The sequence below is a fragment of the Panicum virgatum genome, chromosome 6K (assembly GCF_016808335.1).
Source record: "Panicum virgatum strain AP13 chromosome 6K, P.virgatum_v5, whole genome shotgun sequence".
In the NCBI taxonomy this organism is placed as follows: Eukaryota; Viridiplantae; Streptophyta; class Magnoliopsida; order Poales; family Poaceae; genus Panicum; species Panicum virgatum.
This window is the reverse complement of record NC_053141.1, coordinates 24,973,281-24,984,134: the sequence shown is the minus strand read 5'-3', so window position 1 is coordinate 24,984,134 and position 10,854 is coordinate 24,973,281. Positions and strand designations below refer to the sequence as shown.

At 45.8% G+C, this 10,854-nt stretch overlaps 1 non-coding gene across 1 annotated transcript; it reads right to left on the bottom strand.

Moving 5' to 3' along the window:
- Positions 1-10,539: 10,539 nt before the first annotated feature.
- On the bottom strand, positions 10,540-10,646 carry LOC120639399. The gene has a single exon (XR_005661402.1). It is a non-coding gene; the product is annotated as a small nucleolar RNA R71 (small nucleolar RNA).
- Positions 10,647-10,854: the final 208 nt, after the last annotated feature.

Here is a 10,854-nt window from a genome sequence, read left to right as displayed (position 1 = left end):
AAGCAACAGTTTGGTAGAAAAGCTGTGGGCAGCTCCGCAGAAAACTGTAGGATACTTGGTCAAGAATTCCATAAATTTTGTAGCACATGTCCTGGGGCTCGTCAAGTCCTACTGGCCTTCATCTCAAATAGCTCTTCTTGGAGATGGCATGGCTGTCACATGTGATGAGGACTAGTTTGCCAAATATGTTGAGGAGGCTGAGCCTGTAGCCGATAAAATCGTAAAGATGTTAGAGCAATAGGATGCTTTTGTATCTTGTGAACATTTCTGTTCACCATGTAAATATGACATGTTTTATGCGAGTTGTGTTGTATCCTACTCATTCGAGAAACCTTGCCATTGATTTAGTAAGAAGGAATCACAAAGTAGTTTTTTGGTGTACCAACTCGTAAAAGATAGAGAACTTGTCTCTAGGGCTGTGGGGAACATGTCTCTTAGCCCAACTACTCGATAGGTCGTGCCTTTGACCTTGCGTTAGCAAAGAAAGGTTGGTTGTCGGAGTAGTTTTTGGAGTAACGACTCTTGAAGAAGGTAGAGAACTTGTCTCTAGGGCTACATAGAGCATGTCTCTTAGCCCAACTACTCGATAGGCCGTTCCTTTGACCTTGTGTTAGCATAGAAAGGTTGGTACTCGAAGTAGTTACTGGACGAACAACTCCTAGAGAAGCTGGAGAACTTGTCTCTAGGGCTGCGGAGAGCATGTCTCTTAGCCCAACTACTTGATAGTCCATGCCTTTGACCTTGCGTTAGCAGAGAAAGGTTGGTACTCGATGTAGTTACTGGAGTAACGACTCCTGGAGAAGATAGAGAATTTGTCTCTAGGGCCGCGGAGAGCATGTATCTTAGCCCAACTACTCGATGGGCCGTGCCTTTGACTTTGACCGAACAAAGAAAGGTTGGTATTCGAAGTAGTTATTGGAGTAACAACTCCTGGGGAAGGTAGAGAACTTGTCTCTAGGGTCACGGAGAGCATGCTCTTAGCCCAACTACTCGATAGGCTGTGCCTTTGACCTTGCGTTAGCAAAGTAAGGTTGGTAGTCGAAGTAGTTACTAGAGTGACGACTCCTGAAGAAGGTAGAGAACTTGCCACTAGGGTCGCGGAGAGCATGTCTCTTAGCCCAACTACTCGATAGGCCGTGCCTTTTACTTTGACTGAACAAAGAAAGGTTGGTAGTTGAAGTAGTTACTGTAATCGAAGCTGGTAGATGTCCTTGATCTGAATTCCGAATTATAATGAGCCAAAAACTGAGTTTCTTTATTGATATTCAAATCAAGAGGATGCCTAATAATAACTCAAGGATAGAACTTCCATAGATGCTCGATATTCCATGAATTAGGTACTTCCAGTCCATCGAGGTAGATCAATCAATAGGATCCAGTTCTTGTGACTTTGGTAACAATGAAAGGTCCTTCCCATCGAGAATTGAGTTTATACAGGCCCGTTTCATCTTGAATGCTGCGGAGAACCATATCTCCCACATTGAAAGACCTTGTCTAGATGTTGCAATCATGATATCGTCACATATGTTGAAGATATCGAGTAGATCATATTAAAGCATTGCATCTCATCTCATCGAGTGAGTCCAGCTCCAATTGGCGACTCCCATCTGCTTCTGCTGTATCATATATCTCTAGTCGAGGTGACTTCCACATGATGTCTACTGGCAGTATTGCTTCGGAGCCATATACTAGGAAAAAAGGGAGTTTATCCAGTAGCCTTGCTGGGTTGAGTGCGTAGCCCCTAGATTACCATTGGTAGTTCTGCAAGCCATTTGCCTCCCTTTTTGCTTCTGGAATCGAAGATCCGCTTCTTTAGTCCATCAGTTATTAATCCATTGATGCGCTCCACTTGGCCATTAGCTCTTGGATGCACGAGTTCTCACAGTAATCCCAGAATTCTTGTGAAGTGAAGTTTGATCCTAGATCAGTTATAATGGTATTGGGGAATCCAAATCTTTGGAGGATTTCACTGATGAACTCTACTGCTCGATCTGATGAAATTTTCGTAATCGGCTTGACTTCAATCTATTTAGTGAACTTGTCGACTGCCACTAATATATGTGTAAAACCTCTTGGCGCCGTGGGGAGTGGTCCAATCATATCCAAACTCCAGCATGCGAACGGCTAACATGGAGGTATGGTGATAAGATTATGTGCAGGCAAGTGATTTTGTTTGGCAAAGTACTAACATCCTGGACATCGTCTAATGAGCGCTTCTGCATCTGATAAAGCTGTCCGCCAATAAAATCCTAATCTGAAGACTTTATCCTAGCCTAACTACTCGACATACCCATGCCTTTGACCGTACATAGCAGGGAAAGGTAGTACTCGAAGTAGTTCCTAGAGATAAGACTTCGAAGTAAAAGACAGAGAACATGTCTCTGTGGTGTCAGAGAGCATAGCTCCTAGCCTAACTACTCGATAAATCCATGCCTTTGACCCTACATAGCAGAGAAAGGTGGTACTCAAAGTAGTAGTTGGAGTTATTTGATTGGATGCCGCTTGGACTGCTGACCACTGTTTGATATAATAGGGAGTAATTCAGGAAATATCTTTTTTCATTAATAATAAGCAAAACAGAAAACCTTCCAAACATCGAATCAAGGATAAAACTTTCATAGATGCTCGATATTCCATGAATTGGGCACTTCCTAACCATCTGGATAAATGAGTCTATAAGATCCTGGTCTTATAACTTTGGAAACGATGAAGGGTCCTTCCCATCTGGAATTTAATTTGTGTAATCCTGTTTCATCTTGGATTCGGCGAAGAACCATATCCTCAACATTAGAAGAACTTCTTGGATGTTGCAGTCATGATGGCGGCGCATAGTCTAAAGATATCGAGCAGATCATAGTAAAGCATTGCATCTCATCTCATCGAGTGTTGACGCTCGCTAACGCCTCATATCAAGCGTCACTTTGAGCCTAAAATCATGAGAATAAAGTCCCATACCTGCTTATGTTATCCAGAAAGAGCCAATTCCACGTTTCCTCTTAGAAATATTGCTATATTAGAATTTGGGCAGAAATGCAGTTAAAACAGGCTTCAAACGTGAAGATATAAACCCGACCATCAGAGCAAGCTATCAGCTCTTGCATAAGCATATAAAAGATGAGCGTCAACACTAGTGGTAGGAGTTATTGCTAACAAATTTCACAAAGTGTTGGTGTACATTTGTGTGCAGGTTGCTTATGCTAGGAAATGAGAGGAGGATGCAACCCAAAAGCAAGGCGACAAGCCGTGGATCTGAGGCAACAACTTCTCGATGAATCAAACGTGTTCTGGAGGATCTATGGGCCCACCAGACCTACCAAACTGACTCAAGAAAAGCCATGAACCATATACATTACATGAGGGCCCACCTAGTAGCCTTCAGACCAAGAACCAGGCTGAACGGGCTCAGCCCATGGCCGGCCGACCATCATGGTCTGCCGACCATGTGGTTGCATCCCACGGGCCCCACCGACTCTTAGCTCACACATGGCATCTTGAGGTTGGCCCTTCATGGAGGTTTGGCTCAATTCCCGGGCAAGAGGCTGGTGGTTCCCCCTATATATATGAGGGGAGGGGGCTCAAATGAAGACACATACCACACCATCAACAATTCACTCTTCTCTTGAGTTCTCACTAGTGAGAGTTTTCTTAGAGAGTTTAGGGGTAGAAGTACTCAAGAGGGGCACCGGTAACGACGCTCTTCTCCAGCTTGTACCTCTATGAGAGTGAGGGAGAGTCGGGGGAAGTGTCGGGTTTGTCGGAACTCTTCTCTGCTTGTACCTCGATGGATGCTTATTCGGTTGTAAGTGTTTGAGACTTTCTTATTTAGAATTAGAGTTTAGTTGCAAGTTATTTCTCCTGCCTTATATTAGTTGAGTATATGCTTAGAGTAGCATTTGATCCTTGCTTAAGACTCCGAATAGAGAAGGATAATCTTGATCAGGGTTAGGATTAGTACGGGATAGCGTAGACGTGGTGTCTAGGCTAGACTTTACCACTCAGTTGTCGATAGTCCCAAAATTTGTTGAGGTAGCCGGCAGGTGGTGACAGCCCTGTTCGAGCCCTAGTAACCCTTCATGTTCGGATATTGGATAGAGCATTATTACTGGAGCTACTGGCTTGTATAAGCCAGTCGAAACCGGTAGCTCAAAGTATAAAGGAGAAGTGTCTCTCCCTCTAAATATAGATTCTAAATCTTAGGAAGTCCTCTCTATCCTATCCCTCCTAGACCAGTGTGTGTCCTTGGATGAGCCTGAACCCGTAGATAGTGTACTCATGTTCCTCAGTGGATAAGATACCATGAATACTCCTGGGTGAAAGCTACATCGGTATCCATATGCTTGCGGATTTTATTTGTGATGTCACAAAGTACCAACATCGAGCGAATCCAGTTCCAGTTGTCGAGTTCCATCAGCTTCGACTTGATCATACATTTCTAATCGAGGCGATTTCCACATGATATCAGCCGGTAGGATTGCTTCAGATCTGTAGACTAGGAAAAAAGGTGTCTGGCCAGTAGTTTTGCTTGGCTATGTATGCAGCCCCTAAACTATGAGTGGTAGCTCTGTAAGCCATTTTCCTCCTTTTTTACTGGTCTTGTCAAATATCTGCTTTTTGAGCCCGTCAGTGATCATTCCATTGATGCGCTCCACTTGGCCATTGGCTCTTGGATGTGCAACTGATACATATTTGACATCAATGCAGGAGTTCTCTTAGTAATCACAAAAAAATTGTGATGTAAAGTTTGAGCCCAAATCTGTTATAATGGTATTGGGAAATCCAAATCTGTGAAGAATTTCGCTAATGAATTCCATGGCATGATCTGATGACACCTTTGTAATTGGTTTAACTTCAATCCACTTGGTAAACTTGTCGACTACTATGAGAATACATTTGAATCCCCTGGTGCTATTGGAAGTGGTCCAATCATGTCCATGCTCCAGCAGGCGAACGGCCAAGATGGAGGTATTGTGATGAGGTTATGAGCAGGAAAGGGATTCTGCTTAGCAAAGTATTGGCATCCTAGGCATCGTCGTACTAGTGCTTCGGCGTCTGATACAGCTGTAGGCCAATAGAATCCTGATCTGAAGACTTTCCCAACTAGACTGCGTGATGCTGCATGATTGCCGCAAGTTCCCTCATGAGCTTCTTGTAGGATGTCTTTACCGTCTTCGGTTGTGACACATTTCATAAGGACTTCTAATCCTGCTCCCCGCTTGTATAACTTGTCATCAATGAGGATATAATTTTTGTTGTGTCGCATGATTCGTGTAGCTTCAGCATCTTCTTTCCTGATACTAGGAGGGACTACTTGTTCCCTGATGTAGTAGATGAAGGATACTCTCCAGTCAACTTCCATCATCATTACCTCTCGACTAGTTTCGGAAGGAACTGAGTCGATGTTCATTTGTGTAGAAATGACAATGGAAGGATGATGCCGTTCATGAACAAAGATTCCCGGGGGGACTTCCGCTCGATCAAAACCCAGGTTTGACAAGACATCGGGTGCTACGTTATTGTCACGAATGACATGATGGATCTCTAGTCCTGAAAACTTGTTCTCGAGCTTTTTGATTTCTACAACACGTCCATGGTTTCTTTGTTGATATCCACTCCTTATTAACTTGCTGGATGACAAGGAGAGAGTCACCGTAGACGAGTAGTCACTTGATGCCAAGTGAGATGGCTAGTTGAAGGCCATGCTTGCCGTTGCGGCTGCCCGCAGCTCCGTCGCTCACCACTTGCACTCCACTCGCTCGCAGCTCGCCACTTGCACCTCCACCTACCATCGCGAGCGCTGCTGTCTGGGCGCGCAGCCTACCATGAATGCACAAAGCTAGAGCATGAGGTTTTCATCCTCAAGCAGCTTCCATTTTTGATGAGGAGCGCCTACGAGGGAGCGGAAGGCAGCACCGGGGGTGAAGCAAAAGAGGCGATGAGATCTTGATCTTCCAGGCTTCTAAGAGCATGGATAATAGCAGCGCCAGCTGTCGGCTGGGATGCAGGCCGTTATGGTGGCGGGCCCCGACTAGCACAGCCAGTGGCAATGAACACAGAACCTCTTCACCGGCTTTAGCAGGTGCATGGCGAGACACCCGCCCCTTCTCTCTCATCGTCCATGTAGATTCTCAGCCAGCTATGCACCATCCATAATACTTGCTCTAAGCAGCACGAGCAAGCGGCCGGAAACAAGGAGCAGAAGCAAAATCAATTGTGCAGACCCAAAGAAACGATAGGAAAAGGAACAAACAAATCACCACTGATAGCAAAAAGAGCAAGCAGCAGAGGGCGCTCGGAAGTTTGCAAAGGATGACAAAAGCGATGGGAAAAATAAAAGAGAAGCAGGCAAAATTTATGGTGACCGAACAGCAGCGCAAAGGAGACGCTGAGGTGCAACATACGGACGGCACCAAGGCAGCAAGCATGGCATGTGGCACCGGGGACCTTGTGTTGACGACCATTATTTTCTATTTTGACCGTCAACTTCTCTGGAATAAATTGAGCTTTGCACCATGTACCATACATATTTTACTTATCTCTAACAAATTCCACAAGTTTTGGTGGTTTGAGAAGCTTTGCTGGATTATGCTCAGAATATGCAAGAAACAACATTACATGGAACACCTACAAAGATGGTGAAACATGGATATAAGATGACACCATTATAAACATTGTCAAATGCCAAATTTGACATTGCCATGTTGAAGAGCTCGTCAAGATGAACGAATTGGATATTTGGTTCACCCAATTCGGAGTACGGACGCAAAAGTTATGCAAATTACAACTTTCGGACTCGCGTTGTGTAGAGGCTGCAGGCCGGCCGGCCCGACACCTTTGCCAAGCACATCATTCCTTGCCAAAAGACCACTAGGGACCCTCTAATGGACCCCCATGCACTGGATATACAAGCAAATACAAAAGATATGACCGAAAGGCCTAGTACATGGATTAAAGGACCCATCTGTAGCACTTACCGAGATCTTTTGGCCCGTAGCACCACTATAGACTTCATGCACCCTTTGATTAAGATGTCGTTTAAACTGAGGTCCGAGATGTGCCAACTCCAGGCTGGCCGGCCTAGGGGAGGCCGTCCGGCCTACAAATTTCAGCGTTGAAGCCAAGCAACCCACACCGACCTCCAGGTGTGATCAGGAGCGTCCAGATTTGGCGGAGATCCCAGGCCGGCCAGCCTAGGGGAGGCCGGCCGGCCAGCCTAGGGGAGGCCGGCCGGCCTCACTTTGTTACGCCATGTGCCCATCTTTTGCATGGAAGCTAAGTGGCCGACCTACTTGCGTAAAGTGCATGAGCTAGCTTCAGCACCGCCTTGGAAGAGCTATAAAAGGACACCCACACCTCCAATCCAACACACACCAAGGAGTTCTCTCTTCTCTCTTTTACTTTCTAGAGTAGGTTAGGTAGTTGGGAGTTAGAGTCGAGTTGAGCTTGTCTCGGGATTTCGGAGTCGTCATCGGAAGTCGGGTATAGCTCTTGTATCTTTTCCTTTGATATTTATCAATATAGTTATCTTCTCTATCTTTTCGAGTCAGCTTTACTTTCCGCATTTATTTATCTTCTCAAGTTATCTTGCTTGAGTGCGGAAGTAATTCCTCTAGCTTAGGCTTTGTATGTTTCTTGTTTATCAGGATCTTACCTAACGGGTTTTCTCGCCCGGACTAGGGAACTCAAGTTAGGTCCCTAGGTTGAGGGGGATTTCTCTTGTCGCGACAAGAGAAATCCTAACACCGAGTAGTGTTAGCTAGAAAGTGTGTTCCACCCCACATAATAGTTGTGGTAGGCGGTAGGTGGTGACATCCCTGTCCGTCCCTTGCATTCCACCATGTTTGGGTGCTTTCATAGCAGTAGTGCCGACTGCCGTTGGACTCACTTCTCACCCCAGTCTGAGTCCTTCCCTAACGCTGCCGAAGTAGGCTCTACGTTCCTGATAACTAGTTAGAAACAAGGTTTCGTCTAGAGAGGCTAGCTCGAGAGTTTAGAAGTGTTTTAGGAGTCTTTCTCGCTCGTTGACCTCCCAGCTGCTTACCTCTCTAAGGATTAGAGTCTCCTGTGTCAGATGGTCATCGTTGGACATTATCTTATCTATCATATCAGGCTTACCCCCACTAAGTTAGTCGGTTGATATCTCTAGTAAAGTTTGTCATTCGATTCTTCGATACTCTTTATCCATAGTGCTTCCCTGAGAAAAATTACGATACCCTGGAATACTCCGAGGTGAAGTGATACAGTGGTGATTCTGTGCGGTTGCGAAATCTATATTCTATTGGGCATAAGAAACACCAACAAGCATTTCTGGCACCATTTCCGGGGAAGCAATTGGCTAAAGATATCGTCGAATAGTCTGATAAAATTTACTGATTTATCACCACTAATTTTAGCTGGATTACCATTGCTCTCGGTGTCTTTGTGATTTCTGCAGAGCAGTGCAGGACCAGTTTCGATCTACCATATCACTTCAACCCAGATCCAGAAGAATTGCGTGATTTTTTTGACGCATAGTCATCCCACTAGAAGAAATTTTCTTAGGATCAAGTTTTGACAACACCAGCTTCAATACCCATGGCTCAGAAGACACTCCATCAATTCTTAGCCCCGTCCAATAGCCATATCCCTACTGGACTGACCAATGACCAAGGCACTGATCCAAGCAAGTCCCTTCTGCGGAAGGCATCAGAGGATGCCAACGCTCATCTTTAGAATTTTCTGGAAGTGAGCAGCATAATCAACCAAAAAGGCACTATGATGAATAATACTCATCTTCGACTGTTCCCGTTCTCTTTGCTTGGGAAAGCAAAGATGTAGTTCTACACCTACAAGGAAGGATTTGACACTTGGGATATGTGCTCCAATGCTTTTCTGGTCATTTACTTTCCTGTGGGTGTTGGCGTTTCTTAGCGCAATCACTAGGAATGGTTAATCCTTAGCGACAGCGCCATAAATGCCTATTGGCAGTCCTTAGTGCAATCACTAGAAATGAGGGCGCCGGACCCATCCTAGCAACTGCACCCAAGGGGTGCCACTCTCGTGGTATAATCAATACGATTACAGATGGATCTGCAAGCGCATGGATATACCGTTGTAGCATTTCACCCGGAGAGTAAGGGTATCGTCATTTATTTGTGTCCCAAAGGACGGCAGTGGCAAAGGTATTGTACTCAACATTAACCAGGACATTGTGCCTCAAGCAATAGGCAGTACTCTTACAGGAGTAAGTACAGATAAAGAATAAGCAAGGGTAATGTGACACAGCACACATCCACACTCCAAGAGGAAGGAATAAAGGAGAGAAACTATAAAACAAAGGACTATTCTATCCTACGTCAAGTCAGCTGGAGCTTAGGCTAGGTTAGGTGTCCTAGTGCTTCTATCCAAAGCTGGGACGTTAGATCATGGTTAGGACTGCAGGTGCCAGGAAAATGGTATAGCGGGGAGAAGGTCCCGCACTGGATAACGTCCAGTTCTGTTATATCTTTGCATGAACTCCTACACCGAACCTGAATGTCGGGGAGTACACTAAACGCAACACAGCTGTTACGCCGGACGGACAGGGCTGTCACCACCTGCCGTCTACCCCAGTCACACCGTGGAGCACGGTCATATCCGAAGGATCCCGCATACCTGAGCACCACGCTCATGTATGAAGTCACTACTCTAGTGCCCCCAGATCTCCCACCCTTCGGATGGACGAGTAAAACACTAGAACAAGCCCGAAAGCACAACGAACCTCTATCTGTACCCGGATCATCTGGCCTAACCAAGACCATAGCATAACTTATGAATGAACTAAGCATGGATTGATAAACTATCAAGATAGCAAAGCAACCATGGCAAAACTCTATATTATGAATAGAAGTCTGACAAGTCAGATACAAAGCCATACCAGGAGCCGAGGATTGCTCAACGACTCCGAGGACGACTTGCTCGCTAAAGAGAACTAGCCTAGCTCCACTACCTAGCTAAGGGAGCAAGAGAGGGGAGAGCCTTCTTGGAGAGAATGGAATGAAGTGTGTGTGTGTGTGTGTGTGTGTTGAGAGGGGGCCCTATTTATACTAGTGGAGGTCGGTTCCCACCAAATGCACGTATGGAAGGTGATCAGGAGACTTGGGGGCAACTCCTCCTCGAAATGCACCTGGACGGGAGGCCGGCCAGGTTCGGCCGACCCAGGGGGTCGGGCGGCCCCACCTGGCCGCCTCTCGTCCTTATCCTTCTCTGGCAGGCTGACATGTGGGCCCTGATGTCTTTCCTTGTATGCATTATGCGTGGCGCGCCCGTTTGCTCTGCCAGATGGGCCCTCTTTGTAAGTGGGTGACGCCCGATGTGATATTCTGCGTAATTGTATGGCGTCTGCTACGTGTTTTCGTCTTATTCCGCTCTTGCTCATCTGAAATGTACAAAACTCAAAAATAACTGTGGAGCGAGGTTAGTGATACAAATATGTGAGTAAGACATGTAGTTTTCCTTTATTATTGAGTATAGTTGACGGGTGAAAATGGCACTTAAGCACCGTCAACAGTGGGCAAAACCAACACCCTTCGGAACAAGATTTCTTGTTTTGAACAACTCCAGCATGAGACAGTCCCAGAAGCCTGGAAACGCCTTTAGGAATACATTGCAGCATGCCCACAGCATAGCATGGAAGAATGGCTTATCATTCAAAACTTCTTCCATAGCTTGAACCAGCGATCGCAAGATCACATTAACACAACAGCGGGAGGAGCATTTTTGTCTCTCAATGTTGCAGGGGCTAGAGCGCTCATCGACAAGGTTGCTTCCAACCAGAGTTGGAAGGCTGGTCGGAAGGCTGATAGGCAGCCGGCCCATGCAAAAGGAATACATGAAATC